This window comes from Centruroides vittatus, unplaced genomic scaffold (assembly GCF_030686945.1).
Source record: "Centruroides vittatus isolate TY-2023 unplaced genomic scaffold, ASM3068694v2 contig_962, whole genome shotgun sequence".
Lineage (NCBI taxonomy): Eukaryota > Metazoa > Arthropoda > Arachnida > Scorpiones > Buthidae > Centruroides > Centruroides vittatus.
Genome location: NW_027122638.1, coordinates 968,818 through 994,833, shown reverse-complemented (window position 1 = coordinate 994,833; position 26,016 = coordinate 968,818). Strand labels below are relative to the sequence as shown.

The following is a 26,016-nucleotide window of genomic DNA, read 5'->3' as shown; positions in this document are numbered from 1 at the left end:
ATTGTTGTTTTTAAATATTGAAACTGAAATTAAAAATTTATTGTAATTCAATAACGATTGTACAGGGTAAAACAAAAGTCCTTCGCATCCTTTTCATTACAAAAGAACTGAAGATATACTGATTTTGTTAATATAATTACATAGGTAATTATGCAGGGAGAATGGAATAGAAACTTTTGTTGACCTTAAAAATCACTTTCAAGGTCATATATGTTGTAACTTTTCAAGGAGCAGAGGTAATATGAAAGTCCAAGAGGAAAGTTGAAAAGCGCCAATTAATTATTCTAAAACCATTTCCTGATTTTTAATTAGCATTGTGTAATAGATTTTCAAGGCATTAAGTTTTATAAATAGCGAAATTTAAAATTCACGAAGAGTAAAAGTGATTTTAAGTGACCTTAACACGCGGTAAAACATTAACTCCCGTTTTGTTTAATACTTTATAAGCATGTTTTTCCAATTTTTATCCAATATTTATTCCAATATTTTTAATTTTTTACTACCATTCCACGTGCAGAATTTAATTACTATTGCACGCTAATGCGTCAAATTTTTTCAACGCAGTGTATCTTAAAAGTATTTTGTAATACAGATCCCAATTTCATTTAGGAAAGTAAAAATAATTTGAATATATATAAGAAAAATTCCAAATACTTAGTTCTAACTAATTTTGTTTTAGGAAGTGAAGACAATTAACATAGTTCGTATGGAAAATAACTTAATAACAGAGGGAAAGTTGTATTTATATTATTTTCTATCCTAAATAATAAAGAGAAATTATTTATTAACATTAACGAAGCATTTAATGATGATTAATAATACATTAACATCAGCTTTAACGAATGATTTCAAGTAGTCAATTGAGGCTTCACTTAGATACGAGATTTCTAATTCAATACATATTTTAATAATCGTGTGAAATTTTAATAACTGAATTCATGTTATGATGTCAAAATTATGCTTTTCGAGTAGAATGCTATTTATTTTATTGGGCTTTAGTTTTCAGATTGCAGAACACAGATTCTCACTGTCGTCCATTCGTCCTTCGTTTATCTGGAGAATGGAGTTAGATAAGTGAAAATCGACACCAGATACGAAAAACTAAATACCAGAGGGCTCGACTAACTGCACACGAACTTCTGTCTGGACTGGAAGTCGGGTGATTTTTTAAATTAAAATATTATTAAAATTTGCAGCCTCTCAATTATGCTTTCGACTTTTTCTTTTAAAAACAATAAGCTATCCATTCACTTTAAATTTACTACAAATTCGACAAATCTTTATTCTTTCAATTATTATTTACGATGCTGTTTCTAACATTGAATTAACGTTGTATTTATTTTCTTATTTTATTTCTTTAATAATTTTCCAGCAATAAAGTAAATTAAATTATTCCCTATAATTAAACAAAGGATAGAATGATAATAGCTTATGAATTTACCAGAAAAAATGAAACGAATTTCATTAGCAAAAATCAATTTATGATAATGATTGACAAATTAACTCAGCATCAATATAATAAAGCCCGTCTCTCTTCGACGGTATGAAATATAATTACCATATTAAAATCTTATATAAATAACACTTATTATGTCTATATAGGGAGCAGAAATAATCGAATGTAAGGCAAAATACATTATAAATATTTAATGTGTTTTAATATTTATATCTTCTTTCATAAATATATTTTATGAATTCGTCTAACGTACTGATTATTCTAAAAGTGCAATTTTTATGACATGTTAGAAAACATCTTGGTTTTGCTGCGAGGAGTTTGAGTGAATATCTATAAAGATAGGAGCATTGTAATGCGATAGGAAGTTGTATTCAGTGATTTATAGCAGCAGTAATGTCAAGTTTAACTATTAAAGTTGTTATATTATACAATTAAAATGTATTTTAATCGAAGAACTTTATTGATTTCACTTTATAATCGATTATACAAAATAAATGACTGAATAAGCAATTAATAAAATCATACTTTAATTAGAATGAATATGGAAAGAAGGCAAAGGAGTAAGAATTTTAGTGTTGTGAAGAATTTTCAGTCGAGTTATTCAAATGACAATCACCAATGCGAAACTCATTTTCGCCACAAATTAAAGTTTTAATTACCAAGTGAATTCTAATCAGATCTAGAAGAATAAGGAAAAAAAAAATTAAAGGAAGAACTGACAACGAAATGGCGTTACTTCATTGAAGAAAGAAATTCTACTTATCAAAATTCGAATTTATTTCTTAAAAAATTTCCTTTGATTTATATAAACGAAACAAACTTATAATGAGATTCTCGTTCTGAATACAGATATATATAAAGATAGTCAAAAATTTAATATTTATGCCCAACATTTGGATATACAAACGTGATTCGACATAAAAAATACATAATCATTGTTATGAACTGAAGATTTCTTAAAGGAATTAAAGCACAGACATTAGCACTATGATAAAAGAGATAAAATATATTTTAAATATATATATATATATATACATATTTTAAAAAAAACTATTCTAAACGGATCATTAAATTAATATAAAAGAATAAATTAAAATAAGTGTAATTTACAATGCGCTTACAGAAATAATTTCATTAATGAGATTCGTTATTATGTAATTACAATTTATAAAGTCGTTACTGAAAAGAAAAATTAAAATAATATATAACATTATTTAAATTATAAAAAAAGTTAAATTAATAAAGTAAAAATTATTTCCAATTTTTTAGAATTTTAAATTATCTTTCTACATTTATTAAAAGCAATTATTTTGGTATTGTGCAATATACTAGAATTATAATATAAAACTTAATTATAAAATTATTCTAAAGAGCTAAAACAAAATTATGTAGTAAAATATAAAAAAATTTAAGTTAATTTAAATATTTTAAATTTAAATAACTGAAGATTGCAGCAACAATAATTACAATTTAGTATTATTATTATTTTCGTCCGAATTTTCATTTATAATTAAACTTATTTTTAATTTTAATTAATATTTATACTTAATTGTAATATAATTAATATTATTAATTATATAAATATTTATTGTTAATTATAATTATTACTGTATTTGGTTTCATTTTATAATAATATTAATTAAAAGACAACGTTGGCAACTTATTATTTTTAAACAGGTTATTTAAGTTAATTATTAATAAAATTTGATGTTTTATCGGTATATGATCATTTATAAAAAATTTTTTTAAAATAATGGACAAGAAATTTGTGTAGATTTTGAATATGGAGTGGAATGTATTAATATGGTAAAGATAACACAAAGAAAATAACACGTCTTGTAAAAAACTAGTTCAGTACGAGTGATGTAGTTATAAAATAGGGTGCTGCATACGGATACACTATGGGCCATTGATATTCAAAGGATAGTAGTATATAGTTAAATGCTAGTTTACATGTATGTAGGTCCTCAGGGAAGAAAAAACACAATAACCATAACGTTTTCCGGGATCATGTTGATCGACGAAATTGAGTGAAACTACTGACTATGAGCATCACGTATACAGTAAAGCAGGCAAGTGCCGTAATCTCGATTAGTTGTTCGTAACAATGTAATCAACACGTAAAAAATCAGTTAAATTGTGCTAGATAGATAATTTCCAAGCAGAAATAGCTCGAACTTTAAACTACTGAATAGTTTTGATCGGTTTCAATTAATGACTTGAAACCGTGTCGCGCTTGATTCTTGTTGTCTACGAACACAATATAGTGCTTTCGACGATCACTTGGCTTTTCTTCTCCCTGTTATTTGATCAACTAAATAACAGGGAGAAGAAAAGCCAAGTGATCGTCGAAAGCACTATATTGTGTTCGTAGTCAACTTTGATTGGTTTCTACAACCTGTGAATACCTAAATTTAATTTAAAAATGATGGGTATTTTCTTTTATATTTTGAAAGTAAGTAGGCGTGCGTAGGCGCTCCTATTACACTCAACTCTTTGGTATTGTTTCTAGAGCTGTACGCAGTCACGAATAATTCGTTTTTCCGCTACGTAGACACAGTCCAGCACCACACTCGTTTTCCTCTCTCTTTTGCGTTGCCAACCCAAAAATAAGAAATAAAGAGATTACCCATGACACCCTCTTATAATCTTAAAACACATTATAAAACTATAAAACTAACTGGGCTTTATGTATATAACGCCATCTACTGTCTAATCCTTTTGTAAAAATGCTCGCAATGATATTTATACTTTCCAGGTACTTGAATAACTCAACCTCGATAACTTTCCAAGTACCGTACATTAGAACCAAACCTGGATTTTTTTTTTTTTTTTTTTTTTTGGTATACTTGTTCATTGGCACTTTGATTATCATTATATTGATAGATGATGGTGGGTTTTCGAACATAACCTCGGACAGTTGGCTTCTTTGGCTTCCGCTTCTGCCATTAGAACGACATACTCGGCATCGCTCAAGGAAAGTGTCAATATGGATTGCAGACAATGTAAAGGACCCTTGAGGGGAATTAGAATAGAAACTGGATTACTACTTTACTCTGCATCAGCAATATGCAGTCAAGTGGTCTTTCCGTATGCTGGAAACGAATACGGAGATCCTTCGTAACGCAAGATAAATACTCGTAGTATCTTGCGTTACCTTCAGTTACATTAAGATGCTGTGCATTGTTGAGTCTGCGTTGGGTTGGTTAAGGATTTAACACAAATGCTATGTCGGGTTTTTGTATGACAGAGATATAGCGTTTCGCCAATGAGTATGGCTGCAGTCTACGGGAATTGCTTCGTGTTTATTGTGTCAGAAGCCAACCTGGAATTCATGTCAGCTAAAGTTTTTATTCCATTTTTAGTTTCATTCTCAATTGTCTAAGAAGTATTTCGATGTGGATAACATTAATACATTTCACACATTTAATTTTATTTTTCAGAATTTGACGCTGATAGAAGGTCATCTACATACATTGCTATTATTGTGATGTTTTTGTGTCTCTCTTGATGTAGATGTAGTTATCAATTGGCAGGTTTCTAAAATGCATTATTTTTAGTAATTTATAGGGTTTTGATTCCATAATTTTCCAGCCTACTTTAGCCCATATAGCGATTTGTTTAAAAGAAAAATTTCGTATTTTTTTCCTTTCTTCTATGATCCCTCCAACTGCTCCATGTAGATTGTAACATCCAATACACTATGCAAATATGTCGTTGTGATGTCGATCTGGTGCAGTTTGATATTGCATTCTGCCGCTAGACCAAAAATCTTTCTTATCGAATTGTATCTTGCCACCGGAAAAAATAACTTCGCAATCGATACCATATTGTTGTGAACACTCTTTTCTTCAAGGTGTGCCTTGTGTTAATCGATCTGACCATTGTTGCCGTATTTAGTGAATACCCATTTACATCTAATGGATTTCACATAAAGGATCGCTAACTTCCAAATGCAATTTTTTTATGAGAGCATGCAAAATGATTGCAATAATCATTTTGCACGGTTGTCTTTCATGATGAGTGTGAATATGTTAGCGCTTCACCTACTATTTTGAATCAGAAAGTATATGACCGTGAGCATCTGCAAGACAGTTTTATTCAATTCAATACTGCTTTCATGACCTTCTTCTTCTTCCAGCAAACATTTTGAAGGCTGTATCAAGAATTTTCTAGATTGACTAGTCTGTTTCACATGGTCATGATTGTTTTTCACTTCATCAAATGGTGATTCATTTATATTTGAACTTTAAGATCAAAGGTTACGATGGCAAGAGCAGTAATGTCTTCAATATTTATAGATTCTCTCTCTTCTACATGATATGGGAGTATTTTTGGTATAGATTTGTTCATTGACTCATCTAATTTTCTATGAAATGAATACTTCTAGCCTTAACAATTTGTAGGTTTTCATAAGTTTATGCCCTTGATTCATCGCTATAACTCATCAATATGCATTTCTTTAAGCTTCTCAAATTTACCTCTTCCATGCTCGTTTTCTTAACGTATGCAGCACTTCCAATAATTCAATGAGTGATATTTGATGTTTTTCCAGTCTATAATTTACAGGGTATCTTGTTACTTGCAAGCTTAGTAGTTCAATATGTAAGCAACTGTACACACTAATTTGGACCAAAGTTTCTCAGAGATTTGTTTACCAATCAGTATGTAGCGTACCATTTTAATTAACCAGACTCCAATTAGTTCTCTCCATTATTCCATTTTGTTGTGACAAGTACTCGATTGCTGCTTGGTATTGAATTTCATTTTCCTCAAAAAATCAGATAAATTCTGTTGAGACATTTATTTCCGTTACCAGTACAGTATCCTCTATCTTTCTTCCATATTTATTCTCTGCGAGTTACTTGAAGATCTTGAAAGCTGGAGAACCTTTACTCTTCTATTTCGTAGATTTGACATACAAGTATCATGACTATATAATACAATATACTTGAACAAAATACATAATTTAGTAGTACGTAATTTTTATTGAAGGATTATCGTACACTTGATTACTAGTTTCTTGCATGTTTTATTTCTGTTTGTCTTTAGCAAGTAAAGCACTTTTTCGACCTTGATCATCTGCCTAAGACCTCGCTTCCTCTTTAAAGAGTTTAACATTCAGATAATTAATTCCTTGCTTCTATCGACATCCAAAAATTTCCTATATATATCAGGAAAGCTGCTAGGGTAAGTAAGTTAGCAAATCGCTTGGTACTTCAAGGCAAGTGTTGGCAAGTTAACTGGCTAGCACATAAAATGAACTGAGTTATCCGAGACCATTTGTAACTAGGTAGGCTGCTTGGAACTGGCTACCATCAGGCAGATGATCGTTCAGTCCGTATATTACCATAGATTACATAAGCACAATTTTCATCTGAAGCCACAATGTATCGTAGTCATCCTTCGACAAGTTTTCTATTTGGTAAAGTCCGCATGCCATATGAAAGCGAATAGGTCAACAACAATAATCTCAGTTCTGTGCTCACCGCCACAATCTTTATTTTATATCTAGTTCATGGTTCAAGTAAATTTTGAGTATGTAATTGAATGTATTAATGTGGTGCTGATAACACAAAGAATAATATGCTAGCAAAAGTGGTTTAATATTATTTCTAAGCAATCTACACGCAGTCACTTGACAACCTATCTCTCCACCATGCACATAACTTCCAGCACTATGCTCTCTTGTTCTTTTTATGCTGCCAATCTAAAAAAGTAAACAAGATTATCACGACAAAAATTAATTATTATTAAATTTAACTTAAAGTTTCCATTCGTTGACACGAATAAATTTATTTAAATGAAGCTAATTTTGTAGTGTATTAACTTCATTTAATATATGTATATTATATATACATATAAACACTATTTTCTTTATTTTAATTTTTAGTAAATTGTAATTATTGAAACAATTTTATATTTAATATTTCTATTCAGTTTTTGTTTGTATTTTAAAAAAAATAATCACAATAAATTAGTTTATTTTTAAATATTTAATTAAAAATTAATATAATTTTTTTCTAGAATTGTATATTGTATTTAAAGACAGTTAATAATTAAAGACAAAGAATTAAATAATACTATTAATAATAATTGTCATAATACCTAAAGTAAATAAGTGTAATTTATGAATAATTTTAAAAGTTTATAATTGATTTAAGATAATAAATATATTGTTAATTTTTAAATATTTTTAATTAAATTCAAATTTATTCAAATTTCATATAAGGTAACATTTGTTTGATTTAATGAAATTATTATTAATGCTAATATCTGAATTATTATAATTACAAAAGGCATGTACTGTACAAGTAAGAAACTAAATCGTCGTTATTGTTATTTTTTTACTTAATTTCCATATTTATTTATTATTATTTTTGTTTTAAATATTCTCAAACAAATTTTCTTAGAAAAAATTTCTCATTTTTAATTCTCTATTAATAAAGAAGTGGATAACAAACTTTAAAAAATATAATATTAAAGCCATTAGACATAATTGAAATTTTTAAAAAGAATTAACAATTAATTTATTATTTTAATAAAAATTTTTCTAACTTTAATTTGTTATTATATAAAAATTTTTATATATATTTTTCTTTTATTTTACTTATTAAATATTCCCAATTTCTTTCCTGTTTTCTTAGGAGTTCAAGGCTTTAATTCTAAGAGAAGTATAATAAGATGTGACAAGATAACGAAGAATTGTTGACAAAGATATTTAGTAAATTTATAAAATGTGTAATTAAATTTTCTAAATAAACGAAGGTAAAATATATTTGTTAATATATTCTCAATCATATTAATATATTTAAATTAATTACCTTTATTACATTAAATTATTCGACATTTATCACACGTCAGTTATCTTGAAATATGAGAATAAATTAATTTATAAACATTAAAAGTTGTAATTAAATTTAATAATAAACAATAAAGATTCACTTTCGATATCAAATTAATTATTAATATTAATTATAAATATTTCATTATTAAATTGAATTTCCAGAAAATAAGATTATTTTATTTATATTTACACCAATATAAAGATCATAATTAATGGAAATAAATTAATATTTTAATTAGGTTTATAAGTTATAAAAAAATACTCTATTTATACAATTGAAAGATTCCATTATTCAAATATTTATTAATTTAGTGTAAGTTTTTTTTATGTTTTAAATATTTTTTAAATATTAAATTTAGTATTAAATTTTTTATAGTGTTATATCGTTTAATCACAGAATTTTTTAAATTATTAAACTGTAATGTGAAATAAATCCCTATCATAAATCAAAAGACTTATCTTTATGTCCATGGATAGCAAATGATAAAAAAGGAAACTAAATGTAGCAAACCAGTAATAGGAGACTACTGGATATACTTCCTACATTTTTATACTCTAAACATTGTAAACAAGTATTGAAAACAATACAAAAGACACGTAACATGAAACACTACATATACCTTACCCGAGCAAAGTTAGCAAGTCTGAAGAATAATAATGTTAATCACGCCCACACGCAATTTCTACAATAATTCATATCTTTTAACACGTAAGAAATCCAGAAGTACTCTTCAGGGTTTCAAAACAATTCGAAACTTATAATATTTTTTATTTATTTATTTATTATTATTTGTACTAAGATAACCTTAATGCTTCCAGGCACAATCATTCTGTTTTTTATTTTATTTTATTTTATTTATTTATTTTTTTAAAGAAGAAAAACGAAAAATTGCCTACGACATTTTAAAACTTGAATGGAAAAATGGACAAATAGGATTAAATTCTTATTCATTTTAAAATAAAATTTTATTGATTAGAAAAACGAATTTGTAACCAACATTAGTTGCAAGAAATAAAAATCAAATAAAATTTACTGATTTAAAAATTATTAACGTAGAAAACTAAAAGAAAACAATTTATTTCTCAATATTTTAAACAGTAAATAGTAAAAACAATTAAAATTATAATTTAACTGCTACTTAAAAATTCACACTACTCAGCACAACATTCAGTGCCGGATTAACTTTCGAAGGAGCCACCAAGTAATTTAAATTTTTCGGGCTCACACGCAACGAAAATTGGAAGAATTAAACTTATTTATCACTAACATACAGTTTACTACATAGCTTACTATGGTCTACGTTGTCTTCATAACTCAACGAGAAAACTTTTAAAAAATACAGAGGGAAAGTTTCGGACAAGGCCCTCTCAGCGTCGGACTCCAAGCAAGCAATTTATTTTTCTCTTTCCTAATTTGGTTTCTGTTTTGTTTATTTGATTACGACAACGCGACACGTGGGCAATCTGCTGAGGGGGACGCCTCCCGGGAGGACTTTTTAGGGAAACCGGTCTCTATTTAGGTTGTTACAAACGTGAAGAAAACCCGGAAATTCCACGTGTCTAGTCTATTTGCCAGGTGCGAACCACTACCAATTACCAGTGCTCAATGGTTTTATTCACTCTGTCACTGGTGGGCTTTCCTTCCTGGTAAATCCGCCACTGACCACCATATATAATATATATGTAATATATATATATATATATATATATATATATATATAGCCTATATATTGTACTGTACATAATAAGCTAAAATATTGCACTTCTTATCTATTATATTCTTCCACTGTTATCATTAGTAAATCAGTCAAACTCTTTCGAAAATCTAGTTATAAACATTTAATAAATCGAAATTATATTATTGTTACAATGTAATTGTTTTTATTGCTCAATATTTTAAAATGCAATACTTCGTACAATATAATCTTTATAATGGCACTGATATAATATTGTCAAAGAAAATAAGTGTCAGTATTAATTTCAAAATGAGAATAAGGTTACTCATAATAATTTCATATGTTAAAAATATTTTGAAATATTTAAATAACGTGGGAATACAAGAGATTATATGTGATATATTGTAACGCCAACGCGGAAATACAAAAATAAAAAGACTAATTTCTTTTCTTCCATACTGATAATCAACAAGTCTCATGAAAAATTGGTGTTTTCAAGCACTTACTTTTGTAAATTATTTCTTTTTTTCTCTTTTTTTTAAATTATGGTAAGAGGGATTTTTGAACGACGATCAGACAAGCGTATTTACATTATTATAAATTATTCATACCATTTATCAAACTTCAATTACTGTAAAAATCTTAATTGGATTGCAATTTTAAATTTTCAGACCAATACATTACCACCATGTGTCCTTCTGTCTTCGTTAATCTCGAGAACGTAGTTAGATAAAAATCGAGACCAGATATGGTAAGCTTAGAAGCCAAAGGATTCCATTAAGTATATACAAACTTCGGGCCGGGACAAAAAGTTACGTGATTTTTTAAATTTACAGCTGATTAAACATTGCAGCTCGGCATCGTGTCACATTAAATAACTGCTCGTTTCAATTTTAAAACTGAATAAATAATTTATCTATATTTACAGATTTTTTAAAATCCAAAATTACTCTAAATGATAAAAGTTTTTTTTTTCTAACAATTACTTTCATAAGTGATTGCTACAAGCAAAATGTTAACTGAAATTCGTATGCATAAATTAATTTTTTAATAAGTTGTACTTCGTACTTAATGTAAAAATTTTGTTATTAGTAGATAATTTAACTTTTGTATTTTGTTGTATACTTTTTTAATCAGAAAAAAAGATTACAAGGATAATATAATTTATCAGCTTTAAAACTGTATACAGCTACTTATTTTAAATCGAAAGTTATGACAGAATATGGTTAAATTAATGTATTTCAAATATTTCTCTAATTAATAAGATGAAATAAGTAAATCAGTTTTTTACTTATTATAAATACGTAATAATAATATTAATACGTATTAATATTATTAAACGGGAACATGAAAAAGGCCGTTATTTACAGGTGGTCGTTACCACAGGTTCAACTGTATTTAAGATTGGATAATTGCCTTTAAATCGTGTTAAACAAGAAATTTTTATATTGTAATGTTTGAATATATTTTCTTTTAAAACATTATAAACTAAGATAAAAGTTTATAGCACAAACTATAAAGAACAACCTATATTATCACATCTTATGCTTCGATCGTCTAGATGGGCCATTCAGTATTCAACCCGAAAAATTTGGAATCAATTCTGATACTCTATTTCTCGAATTTTTTTATTTATGGGAATTCGAAGTTAGCTATCGATCTGCATTCCTCACCTCGTCAATCTCCAAACTGCGGATCTGGTAAGCGTGAAGGTATATCACTAGAGATGGCCATTCTTTATTTTCGTTTACACTTAAAATACCACTATTCACACAAAAATTTATGTAGCATTTACTTCCTCTAAATTTCTTCAGGACTATCGTGAGAATGTAGAACACAGTACTTGGAAACTTTCATACGAGAACTTTCGTATTAAAAATGCTAGCAAGGAAACGTGTTCGAATAGAAGGTTAAATGAACCATTAGAAAGTCAGATAATTTTCAATTATACTAGGTTATGAAATTTAAGTGATAAGAAGAGATTGAAAGAAGTAAATTTATTGAATTATGATTTAAAAAATCTCTGTTAAAACTACTTAAATTAAAAAAAAACATCACGACACAAGCTGAAAGTTAAAATCGTGTCTGATGCCATCTGTTATGAGAGGTTAGTGAAAATAACTTTTATATTATTAATTATGATAAAAGGGCAAAATGGATTAATTTTGATAGTAGAAATGGGTTTTTAATAAAATTATAAATGACAATAACGAGTAAAATTTTCAATAAATCCGACCTCACTCGAGATATGACCCCTTCTAAATCACCACGATCTAATACTACGCGATGTAGACATTAACAAAATAATTATTGTATTAGTAATTATTGTTATAGTGTTGATATAAATGAGTACGTTAACAATTTTGCAGTATGTGTAAACAATGTTAATTTATATAATATCTATAACTTAAATCAGTACTTGGTAAAGGTTCTACTACTTCATTATTTGACAATTATCTTTTAGGGTAAGGTGAGTTAATATGGCCTATGGGCGAGCACTTCAGTAAAAGTTTTTAATTGAATTGTCCAAATACTGTATATCGATTTAATCTTAGTAATTAATTAAAGTTAGTTGTATTCTTCTCTTCGAAGGGATATGCTATTGCTTAAGAATTTTACGAGACACGAAGCAGTGTTTTAATTGATTTCTCGTAAAATCCTAAATTTTTTCGGTTTGTAGTAACGCAGAAAATAGTTGATGAAATTAAACTGTGTAAAGCAAAAGGCCCAATGAATTATTTATTTTCCATGTTTATTTGTTAAACGAAAGAACGTATAAAATACATGACATATATATAAATATATATACACACACACGTTAATTAAAACAAATATTCTTGCACAAGGTGATTTCAGTAAGATTTTCAATTATAATAAAACAAAAATAGCTGGAAAAGAAAGATATTAAATTCTGAATTAAGATTTATTACTATAAAATCCTGATCCACAGGAAAAACCATTTTGTCATAGAGGCGAAACAAGATAATTTTTTCTACGCGACGTTAAAAATAATTTATAACTGTTGAATATTTTATTTAGAAATAATAATTCTTTTATATAACTAAAAATATATAATAAAGTTTTGTTTAAGTAATATCTTAATTTGATTTCTCGAAATATTCAAATTTATATCTTTAATTATTTCAAGCAATCAAATTGTTGTTATATTGTTGCTTGTATAGGAAATTTCAGGCTATTTTATCTTTTAAAAATTTATATCCAACTATTATATCTCATGTTATTAACCAAAATTATTCGCATTTTTGTTCCTTTGATTTCTTTAATTAAATTTAATTTCTAATTTGGGTATAGAGCTGAATTCTTACACTGAAATTTTCTTTCTAATGTGTTTCAGGCGTGAATTCATTGTAACTTTTTGTATAAATAATTCTTTTCTGATAGATATTTTTTTAAAATAAACTTCCATTTGGCTCTATTGTCTGTATGTATTATAGGAGTAATGTTCAAAATAACCACCAGTCGGTTTGACGAAACACAAAATTTATATTTACAGTAAAATGTACAAAATAATACAAATTAGAGTTACAATTAATTATGCACAAACACTAATCCAAACGACAACCGACTATATCCGTACAAGTACGTCGGAAAAACACCTTACGATCTCCGCAGACTTAGAATTAACAACACCTCCGAGTCAGGAACAAGTTCGTAATAAACCACTGGAGTTCACTTTCACCAGATTGCCGTACGTCCGACGAGAGAGATAGTTCAAACTTCGATAGAAACGATCCCGATCCGATCTGATCTAATCCGATCCCTTCCGATCTCATCCCTTTCCCGCCGAAACTACTTCTTAAATAGTGTCCACGTTCGAATCCTCCGCCAATCAAATTCAAAGGTTTCCACAACGTCCGGCCAACGGTCACTTTCCGCCAGCCAATCGTCCGTTCATTCGAACCGCAACGGTTTTTCTAACGGCCATTTCTAACGGTTTTCCGTTACGAAAGTTCGTTATATTAAAACAGGGCGGAAATCGCTTGCCTATGCGATTCCATACCCTACAATAGGTATTCTGGTAATTCAGAGAATTTCAGTTTATACTTAATATTAGTAATACTTAAGGTATTATTATTAGGGTAGGATAAGAGAAGGAGATATGAAAGCGGATAAGAAAGATGATATTCAAGAAAAATATATATGTGCTTCATGAATTATTATCATTTTCATCTTATGCTTCAATGGTTTTTAAATTACAAAAAAAATTTAAAATGTTAAAATTCTTGTAGGCATTACCTTGTTAAGCTGCAATTTTTTAAAAAAAATGTAGATCTAGAAATTCCGGCTGTCTGTCTGTTCTTCCTTAAACTCGAGAACGGAGTTACATAGATGACGGGCATGACTCCGTTGTTATCATGAAAAGTATGATGTACAGGGGCAAGACTCCTAATTTGAGATCGAGAGCATATATTTTAAATTAAATAAATTGAAATTATGATTAAAAATTGCAGCCGGGCATTGTGACGATGTAACAGTAATTTTTGCCCGTTTGTATTATATTTCCGGGAATGCTAATGTACTTACGTGTCGTTAATGAGATACGCACATTTTTATTCGTATTATAAATTATGTACAGTACGTAATTTGATATCAAATATGTAAATATCAATATTTCTGTGTTAAATATAATATATAAATATTTTTTACATTTTTTGATATACGAGGCGATATTTGATCGGTGCTCGTGATCGTCCAAAGATGAACGAGACCTGGAGGAAAATATATGTTAGAGCCCTACAGCGAATTAATTTATTAAATTAAGTGAAGCGAAACATAAAAAAATTGTATAGAGACCCCTAATTCCTCGGGACTCAGAGTGATTCGCTTCTTCCTTCTTTGAGGTCCCTCTCAGAACTGCTGGAATTTCGAAAAAAACTTTTTATTAATTAATATTGAGGATATGTTTACAAAAATTATATTAATTTAGAAATTTATACAGCGATAATAAATATAAATTTTATTGTGGCGACACTCAATTTAATGGTTATAAATTATTTCTGTGCTTGATTTCTTAAATCTGTCTAAATTATTAATTATAAAGAATAATGTTTCCACAAACTGGAAAAATTACAACAACGTATTAAAGTGTAGTTTTAAATATTTCCATGAATCGAATTGTTAACAGTTTATGGTAGAAAATATCATGGTTACATTATTTGACAAACATTTGCTAAATTTAAACCTAAAAAATGGTTTTCTTCTGTTAGAAAAAATTAATTTTTATACAAAATTTTAAAATAAACTAAAATAAATTTGCAGATATTTTTGTGTATTAAATTCTTAAAAAGAATTTATTATAATTATAATTAGAATATGAATTTAATAATAATTTATAATCGTTTTTATATTAAAATTAATATATAATTTTGATAATTTTTGAGAATATTTTATTGCAAATATTGGTTAATTATCAAACGTTACGAGTGAAAAAGTTATATAAATTTAATCAAAGATATTATCTTTAATTTTAATAATGTAATTATTATATTAAATGCAAATGTCAGCAATGTAAGTAAAGTTTTTTTTTAAATTTCTTTGTTTAAATTTATTTAAAGAAGAATTTGCTTTAAAAACTTTGTACAGATTTTTTTCTTTATCGCATGCTTTAGTAAGAATTTTCTGGTTTAATCCAATTAAATCTTTATCGCCGTTCTGGAAAATCCCTATTGTCGGGGTTACACAAAAATGTACAGTAAAAAATATTAATAAATTACAGGCTAATGAAAATATTTTGAAAACAATCTTACATCAATGGTTACATCAGTTGAAATTGTTACGTTTGGTCAGCATCAACCAAACGTAACAATTGAATCGATGTAACTATTGATGCCTTTTTCCTTCAATTTTTTACACTCTAAAATCAGACGTGGAATAGAATTTACTACTAAAAAACAAAATTTATTTTATGGCTTAACTGGATTTTACAGTCTTGCTTGTAACAAAACTGACATATATATATATATAACTTATAACACTTATAATAAAGGCACTTCATCGAACAACAGCCTGTACTAAGAAAAAATTTCGTAAATATTCTATGTTCTTGATATAGTATTTTACGTCTTAGCCTTATATAACTAGATTCAAATAATAATTAAACGATTATGGCGATTCCATAAACAAACATAAATATTTCTTACATTCCTATAATGGGTTATATTTTTTTATTTTAAAAATACATTTTATAAAACATTTCTAATTGAAATAAGTCAGACCCCATACTGGAAAGGCGCAATTTACCATTCTAATTATAATTTGTTTAAATAATTTAAAATAAATATATGAAGAGATTGTAACCACTTCAATTCTAGCCAGCTCAAAAGCTATTGTTTTGCCTTGCGTTTAAGTAATTTGAATGCCTTTATAGGAAAAATAAACGACCAGATGTTTCATTTCATTAACGAAATTAATTTTATTCTTATCCATAAACCCATTTATCCTGTTCTTTTCTAATTCTTCCACCATTTCCAAATACAAAATTTTTTGACTTCTATATATTAATCAAAATTCCATTAGAAAAACTATCAATTTTGATAATTTAATTAGTATTTCTATTTTTAATATTTTTACTCGTAATTATTTGCATACATTAATGTGTATAAATAATTAAAATTTAGAAATTTTTTCTAGCATTTTAATTTTACAGAAAGTGTAATTTGATTTATTATACAGAGTTAAAATATGCTAATTTGTGCAAATTATTGATAGAATTCGGCTGAGATACGTACGAAATGACTTAATTGAATTATTGTTAACCATGGAAGTTATGTGCCAAAATTTATTAAGATATTTATTAGTTTATTTACTTTAAAAAAGCATAGACAAACTTCACGTAATCAAAAGTGTTTACTTCTTTATTGTATCATTTGTTCATTAACAATATTTTTATAATATAAATGTGTATAACAGATATAAAATTACTGTGTATAGAATGTTATAACATACATTTCAGTTATTAACATATAATTAAACAATTCTATCTGAAATTAAAGTATTATGACTCATACTAAATAAATTATTAAAATCATACTACTACTTAATTGTTATCAACTGATTCATTTCGATGAGCATTATTCAGATTCAAATATTCCCTTATAGAAACAATCCTGTATTTGGGGTTCTTGCTGGATATTGAAGTATCTCTAAGAGATGAAGTACATAAAGTTATAGTAAGATAAAAGTCTAGTATTTATATGTATTTTTCAATATTTTGCATAGGGTTTATTAGTAATAAATAAACTGATACAGTCTACAGTACTTCATATGCTGAAATTAATTATGACATATACGCAAAAATATATAAATATTTCAGTTTTAAGAAGATTAAGACGGTATAAGAAGGTATTAGAAAGTATAACAAGGTACAAGTATATAAAATTGTTTGCATTTACGATCTGATAAATAATGATAAAAAACTTTTACGATCGTAACGATCGTAAAAGAAGTTTTTAATCATTCTATTTAAAATATAATTTAAAAAAAATTTAAACTCAAGCTTAATTAAAAAATATAATTGTATATTTTAACTTTAATTAGTTAATATTCGTATATACATTAATACTTTAAGTAAACAATAAGATTTTAATATATCGTAGGATTATAAAATAATAGTGGCCATTTGAAAAAAATTCTCCGACATGGCAAAGGAAACTAAATTTTTTACGTTTGTTAATAAAAATTAATAATATAAAGTAAATTTTATCAGACTACTTATCTTCATACAACAAATCTTGTAGCTATAAAAAATAAAATTTATTCTATATATAGACTAACATATAAGTCTCTTTAGATGATTATATCCAAACAATCGACACAACTATCAAAATTAGGAATAACCTTACATAAAACCTTAATAATACACTTTGCAAGCATCAAACGAATAATATAAATTGATTTTTTCGAACAGCAGAGATAGTATAATAATAGAATTACAGTTCAGAATTTATACATTTAATTATATAAAGTGCAACAATAATACTAGTAATGGGCAGTAGAAAGTTTCCTGTATATGAGTGGGCAATAGCTATGGAGTGAGGGTACTTCAGACTTGCAACTAAATCGACACACAATCAAGTTTACAGAAGGGACTTTGTTGCATCTTCATTGTTTTTTCGGAAAGTCGATTAACTTTATCAGAAAATATTTATAAAAAATTGCAAATTTCAGAAATTCTAAATAAATTGTTCACTTAAAAAGCTCATTTTCTTAACTGGGATGTTTAAAATTGTCTTAAATCTCAAGTAAGAAAAGAATGTTTACATTTTGCATTAAAATGAAAATTTCCGATCAATTTTTATGTATATATTGAAAATATGTTATCTGTTTAAACGTGACTAGAGTGCATTTGACTTAAAATAAAGTAGGAAAACCAAATTAAACAATTCTAAACACGATTTAAAACAACTGAAAAATTTATAGATTTTTACGAAATTAAAAATCTGTAACTAAATAATTTAGAAAATTTATTATAATATAATTTGAAAGGATTGTAGACCTATAAATTCCTACTGTCGTCCATCTGTTTGTCTGCCTGTCTTTCCTTAAGAACAATGTTAGATAGATGACTTGCAAGACACTGTTGTTATGAGATAAAGAATGATTTACAGGGGCAACACTACTAATTTGAAATCGAGAGCATATATTTTAAATGAAATAAATTAAAATATGATTTAAGACACATTAAAGAGGAGAAAAAGTAATTAAAATTAATAAGATAAAATTACGGCTTGTGATCTTAATTACTCAATTTTCAATTTATGATTAACTGTTGATGACTAATCGGAGTTGAAATGATGGTTTATGTATTACGTTCTATACCGATTTAAAGCTAGACTATATTTGACAATGTATCTAGAATAATTTATCTTAGTTGTAGTAAATGCCGTATATTATACGCGTTAAAATTGGTCGGAACACATTCACATATCCCACTATTATATGTTACTTCAATAATTTATATTAATTCAAAATGTTCAACACAAATTTACTTGAAAAATTCGATTTATTACTGGCATAATTCGCTTGCAACATATTCAAATAAAATTCAAATTTCAATATTAAATTCAAACATAAGTTACGAAATGTAAGATTTTATAAAAATTCGTCATTTTAAAATATTCGCATTTAAAAATACATGTAATTTTTTCATTTATTTAAATAATACAAATCCCATAACATCAATTGCAGAAGTTGGTTTTTTATAGATTTTTTAAATAAATATATTTAATTTTTATTGATGAAATTTCTAAAATTTGAAATATATTTTTTTAATTTTTTAGAGATATTTAATTTTATTAATTTTTTAATTTATTAAAACAAAAAAATAGTTTATAAATATTCGAATATATTAAATAAATTAAGCGAAATAAAAGTTATTTCCTGAATATTGCCGTGTTTTAAAGATGTAAATTAGATATAAGTTTACTACAGTAAAACCCGTCTAAACGGAACTGAAACTTGCCTAAACGGGAAAAAATCTTCGGAATTGAACGATTTTCTATGTTAAAAAGAAAACTACTAATATATTCAGTACGGTGTGATTCTGGGTTTCACAGATTCTACTGTATTTTAAAGAATAATTTCTCTTGACAATTAAAACTAATTAAAAGATATATAAATCATTATTCAATACGTTAACATTCATATTATTTTTTATTCAACGTTTGGCTCAGGGATTTTACTGTTTATTAATTTTTTATTACATAATACTTTCAAGCAATAAAAAGCAGTTCTTTTGTGTAAAAAACGTACTTTATCAACATATAACATTAGAAATAAATAAAAAATAATAATCAAAATATCAAATTAAAAATAAAGATTGTAATTGTTATTACTTATACACAATTTGCATCCAATTTTCTTTCAAATCTATTCAATCAATAAAAATTTATTTTGGAAATACGATCAGATAAGCAAATAAAACTAACAGGAAATTCCCATTTGAATGCGGAGAATACCCCGAAAATTGTATTGGCTTATTTATCATGATTTTACATATTTATGGAAATAAATATATAAAAAGAAAATTCTCATGAACTTCATGAAGATCTGAATTTTAAAAAAATTAGGCACGTTTCTCCTATTCAAGTTAAAATCACCTGTTAGTTTACCTATGCTCATACGTCCATCAAATTCAAGAAGTCTAATAGAGTTTTTCAATAGAAATTATTTTCAGCAATAATTTTATAGTCTCTAATATAACCGAAGAATTGTTATGAGGCAAAACCTGTCTGAAACGGAACCTGAGTAAAACGGAGCGATTTTCTAAGTTAAAAACAAAAAACACCGTTCAAAATGAAAACCTGTAAAAGCGGACAAATATTCTAAACCGTGCGATTCCGTTTTACACAAGTTTTACCTGTATATACAATTTAAAAATTTATTTATTAAAATATATAAAAGACGTGTATTTACATTAATAATATCTTAATTAAAATTAAAAATTATAATAACAATTTAAATTTGTAACTATTTACAGTAGAACCTGTGTAAACCGGAATCGCAATATCCTGGTTTGTCAGGTTTCCGTTTTGGACAGGTTTTACCTTATATCGTTACTATATTATTGGCCTTGTAAATCTTGTAAAAAATATTTCTGATAGTAAAATATTATGTAAAATATTGCTTTAATCATTATATTTAAATGGAAATATATAAATATTCTATCAACATTGCAAATAAGCAAATTATAAATTAGAAATATAAGGGAATGAATAGAAAAGTCAGCTCAGTGTATACTAATTATAACGTCAAACACTTTTTCTAATTAATATTCCATTTTCATTATTCGAAAAAAAATATAATATTTTTATTATCCATTTTGCAATTATAATTAATTGATATTACACTGTTAATTAACATTAAATCATCAGGCCTATGAGTTATGCGAACGGGATTATTTCCATGTATAAAAAAGGGATTTTACCGGATTAATCAGTTACATAAATTTTTGTTATTGTAAATGTTGTATTATCAAACAGAAGAGAGAAAATAATTTAAATTTTTAAAGACTATCAAAGACACCAGTTAACTGTTTAACCATACTCTAGAATTCATACACAAAATTATTAATCATTTATATATAAAAATTAATCATGATCTTCGTAACGTGGAGCGGAAATGAATTTATTTACAAGATAATTACTCGGTGTAACAATGTTGTGCTTTGCAACAGAACAATTATAAAACATAATTTTATTGGCTTGTGTTTATATTAAGATAAACACAATTTAAATTTATACATATTCAAGCCCCCTAGTTATACTATTGTACAATAGTATAACTAGGGAAACGTGTAAACCTACTCACCCTACCCACCCTTGTACTCGTATCACTGCGGATGTAGCCACTCACTCTGTAGATGATTAAATTCAGACATTGTACTTAAATATATATAAGTAAACCTTTACTTGTTTTATTTTTTAATTTATTTATTTACAAAAGGAGCAGGAACCTTTTCCTTTCCTAGTAACGTTATTGTATAACCCACGTTTATAAGAGTGAGCGTGACAATTTTGTCTATAAACTGTAATATATTTTTTATTTATAATTTCCTACTTAATTAATAATTAAAAATACAATTTAATTTTAAATAAAAAATAATTAGAATTGATTAATTTTTTTTTTATATAATTAAACTTTAAATTTCTCCGATATTTCTCCTCTTAGCTATTCAATAATATGCAGTTAAATAATCTTCAGAAATTATCGGTGTAAAATATCATAAATTAAATAATAAATTTAAATATTTCATAACTATAACCTTCAATTCTAATTAATTAGATAGAAAACAAGTTTATAATTTATATTTTATTAAAGAATTAGTACAATTATCTTTAAAGGAGGCGAATATGAGTAAATTGAATTGAGCAAAACATAAGAAGGAAAAAAATTTAAAAATAAAAGAAAAATAATAAAATTTGAAGCAGAAAAACAAAATATTTGTCCAATTAGAAGGTTTTCTAAATATTTTAAATCCTAATTATATATCACGATCAAACGCTTACCTTAATTTACACCGAGGAAAACAAGCATAATTAATAGATTTATCTCTTTTCACATAGAAATAATTTTAATTAAGGTATATATAGATATATATGCTTATAATATATAATATATTATGCAAAATGCAATATTCTACACATTTAATATTTATATAATTTCACAAAACATCGAATTTTTGCTTAATAGTATAAAAAAAATACTTTAAATTCCAAAAATGAATTTAGTTTATAGCAGTTAAGATACTTGCACTAGAATTTTGGCATAGTTCTATAAAATATTTCAATTTTTAACAAATGATATTTAATAAAATCATATAGAAAGTTCTATTGTGATCCTTACTTTTTTATTTCACAATATATAATAGAATAGTAGAGGAGGAGAAGAATACATTATCGATTTAGTTTCAAAATTCATAAAAATAAAATATTATATAATAAGAATTTAAGGAAATTTTGAAAAAAATAATGTAGAAAATTTTGTATATAAAATTTAATTTTTATATCAAAATAATAAATTAAAATTATTCAGAATCATTTTCAGTAAGCAGATTGATTCGTTTATTTTATTCATTCCTAAAATATTCATATGAATAATTTTATCGAGGAATTTTTATTGTCAACATTACGATTCTAAACAGCTATTCACTTCAATTACTTTTTTCATTAGTACTTAAAATTTAGTTGACATTTAAACGAAAAGATATCTCCTTCTTTTGTCAGGCAATTTAAAAAAATTACATCAACTTTTGATAAATCTCTTCTCCGGAATCACAATAAAAATCATTCTGAAATAACTCCATCTTCACTTATAGTTCTTAAGTGTAGCCTAGGGGTTAAACTTATGATTAGTTGATTTCGAAAACTACACGTATCCCATCTAAATAATACCACACGTACTGTACATACAGTACACTTGCATTGAATAAGACAATTTTATAAGTTAATATATCTTATGATTTCTTAATAACTCTATTCGATTTTAATGGCGATATATATCAACTTATTTATTTTTAATCATTTATATTTATATCTTCTATCACAATTAATGTAAAACGTGATTAAAAAATCGAAGAGATTTATACATTTTCTCAAAGATTTGTCGTACAAACTCCAATAAAAAAAATAGCATTAAGACGAATAATTACGAATTATTGCATCATGTACTGTACCTCCTAATAGGGGACGAACGAAACACTTTCCTCTCAGGATGGAGCGAAAATTCCACAAATTATCGTGTAAAATGTGCAAGGTTGCATACCCTTGACCATACTTTGTCTGTTTAAAAAAACCAGAAAAAATTAAATAATTAAATAATTTACTGATGTAATTAATTGTCTTCAAGCTTTGTCCCCCATCTGGAAAATTTTCTGCTGACCCTCGTGAGTCGATGTATTGATATTTCTCATGACAACTCATTACCATTTTCTTGATATATCCAAATTTTCCACGTGTATTATATTGGAAATAATGTTTATGATTTATGTTTTTTGTCACAGGAATTTCTTTTATTGTCAAAATAAAATTACTTCCTTTATTCCCTTAATATAAAATGGAAGGTTTTTTAGCCATAAAATGAAAATTAAGAGATAAACTATGCTAGTGAATTGGTGTTAATGGGAAATTTGGCACCATCTCAATTCCGTATCCATCTTGTTGAATTGATGCTTTTGTTGAATTCACATAGTCTCTAAGAATAATAAGAAATTAGCAAAACAGTAAAGAATATTTATAAAATAATAGGAACATTTATGATCCTACCGAAATTATGTGTATCCATTAGAATTTATCATAAATTAAAAACCATTTCCTCTCTTAGGAGTTTTAAGTAATAGAAAATTATAATTACAATTAAGCAGTGAATAATTTTATATAAATTAAGAATTTTGAATATTATTTATTTACTTAGATATAAACACTAAATTTTTAAAAATTACTTTGTTATTAAAATTAATTAATTAAAATTTATGCTATGGTATGATGTGAGTATTTATTATTAAAATAATTTTAAGCATTTTAAAACAACAATTTTTGATTTCTTTTTTTAAAATTGTATTTCTAGAGCAACACGGTCCCAAATTATTTCAGCACAGATGTCAAATCACACGAGAAAAATGTTCGGAAAGGAGTTTTTTTCCTACAAGAATGAGTCGAAAAGAAACGATTTTTCACTTCAGGATAAATAAAGATGCGTAGAGATAAGTTCTAAGCTGATATTTTCAAGTAAATATTCATCATTTCCGAATTAATTTATGATTATTTAAGATAAAACATAGCAATTTGTTAATGTTAATTTAAAATTTCAGCTTAAGAACGTACGAATTTTTAAAAAAACAAAGAAACTGTTTCAATCTCTTTTTTTAAAGTTTACAAATATCAATTTTTTAATTGCAAATGCCTTACAAAGTTTTTCTTAATCTTCCAATAAACAAAGAAATATTTAATTATACATAAATGAAAAAGTAATAAATATATAACATTTAAATTAAAAAAATTAGCGTATTTATATGAATTTAAAGGGAACAATAACACGAGTTTTCTTCATTAATTTTTTAAAATTAAAATCGATGTTACGTCAGACAATAATTAAAAAATATATATACTTATATATATATTTTACTGTCGACAGCTTTAAAATTGTAAGTAAGTCAGTTTAAGTATCTAATTTAAAATATTTCACTCAACCCCAAGGAATTTATCAGTTTGACTTGATATTTTACAAGTGATTGGAAATGTACCAATAAACAAAGTAACTATTGTACTTAATAATACACCAATTACAAATCAAATTTTGTGAAATATTTTAAAATTTTACAAAGAAATTAATAGGTAAATTACTTATAAAAAAGGGAAACTCTTACCTGTAGCTACTCGATAATATAAATAAAGCATTACGTGGTATTTCCTCATATTGGCACAGACATAATATATATTGCTACAACCTCACACTATCACCGACTGACTAGAAAGCACTTGATCCTTTAACTTTATATTTCCAGATGCGGCAAGCCGATTCAGGGGACGATTCCAGCTCCCTCTTTTGGCAGAAGCTCCAATATCGAACAGTACAAGTATCTGCCTTCTATTAAGTATAAACGTTTCTTTTGTTTATAACACTACATTTACTTATGTTCTGTTACGTATTTGTTTACTCTGATAATAAAATTTATTACTAGGGTATATAAAAATACTGTATTGCTATAAAAATTGAATTATATTAAATATACACTAGGGGTATGCAAGTATTATTATTATCACGTGCTTTTAAGGAAATATATGATTTAACCTAATTATTATTAGCAATTTCGATAGGTGAAGGAATGAATTTGTCCCCTTAATTTTATTTGTGTTTTCATAGTTAAATAATACATTTTATTGGCATAGATCCGTGCAAAAATTATTAAACGATGCGCTTAAATTATAATAACGAGAGAAATGCTAATTTCGAACGCTTTTAAACAGCATCAAACGTCTTTAATTCTGTTTAATGCAATTTTATTGCATTCTTGAGAGGAGGAATTTGATAAACTGGCTCTATTTTGATTCATTAATCCGTAAATAAATTAGAAATTAAACATTATGATAAATTCGATTATATGATTGTATTCAAGCATTTGGAAATTAGAAACAAATGTTTATGTAACCGTAAAAAGTGCTCTGTTGCATTAATTCTAATGCAGTTGAGACATTTATGTAGAAATAAGATAATACTTACCTTGTTTTAAATTGCTGACGTAGCAGTTTTGTATTGTATCGTCACATACATCGACATAAAAAATAACAGAAATTCTTTTGAATGCCATCTATATTTGTAGTATACAATATTAATTAATTCTCAATTTAAAAAAATAATTAATAAGAAGAAATAATACAACTTAATTTTAAAAATGAAAAAAACATCGATAATTAATCTGTGTATTAAAAGAAAAAAAAAGTAACTTAACTTACTGTGACAATATTCTCAAGCTGTAGTTCGCGAACTACACGAGTAATGCTACTTTTAATAAACATTATTGT

The 26,016-nt window shown here is 26.3% G+C and overlaps 1 protein-coding gene across 1 annotated transcript in view; it reads right to left on the bottom strand.

The window, feature by feature from the left end:
• LOC136985363 (dopamine receptor 2-like) overlaps window positions 1-25,810 on the bottom strand; it is a 67,864-nt gene extending 42,054 nt beyond the window's left edge. Inside the window, exons 1-2 of the mRNA XM_067282634.1 lie at window positions 25,715-25,810; window positions 24,861-25,081 (exon numbers count right to left, since the gene is read on the bottom strand). The gene's annotated coding sequence lies outside the window, so the exon portion shown is untranslated. The remainder of the gene's footprint in view (window positions 1-24,860; window positions 25,082-25,714) is intronic.
• Between the last annotated feature and the right edge of the window lie 206 nt (window positions 25,811-26,016).